Below are 322 nucleotides of genomic sequence, written 5' to 3'. Positions count from 1 at the left end.
TCGCCGTCACCGCGCGGGGCGCCCGCCTCCCTCTGACGCCCGCGGGGGGCGGCCCGGGAGACGCGCGGCGCGGTGGCCGCCGCGTGGCCAAACAAGGGCAGGCGCGCCCGCCGGTGTGCGGGTGCCGGGGCCTCCGGGTCGGGGGGGTGGGCGGCCGCCGCGGCTGCCGGAGGGGGCTCGTTGGTCGCCGCGGCCAGAGGACGCGCCGGCAGGGCCCCGGGGCGGGGAAGCGGAGCCCGGCGGGAGCCGGAGGGCGGGGGGAGGGGGCGCCCGAACGCGCCCCCTGGAGCCGTCAGCTCTCCCGAGCCGGACTCGACCGAAA

This window comes from Talpa occidentalis, unplaced genomic scaffold, assembly GCF_014898055.3.
Source record: "Talpa occidentalis isolate TD23 unplaced genomic scaffold, MPIMG_talOcc4v2.1 talOcc4.2, whole genome shotgun sequence".
In the NCBI taxonomy this organism is placed as follows: Eukaryota; Metazoa; Chordata; class Mammalia; order Eulipotyphla; family Talpidae; genus Talpa; species Talpa occidentalis.
Note: the sequence above shows the minus strand (reverse complement) of the source record.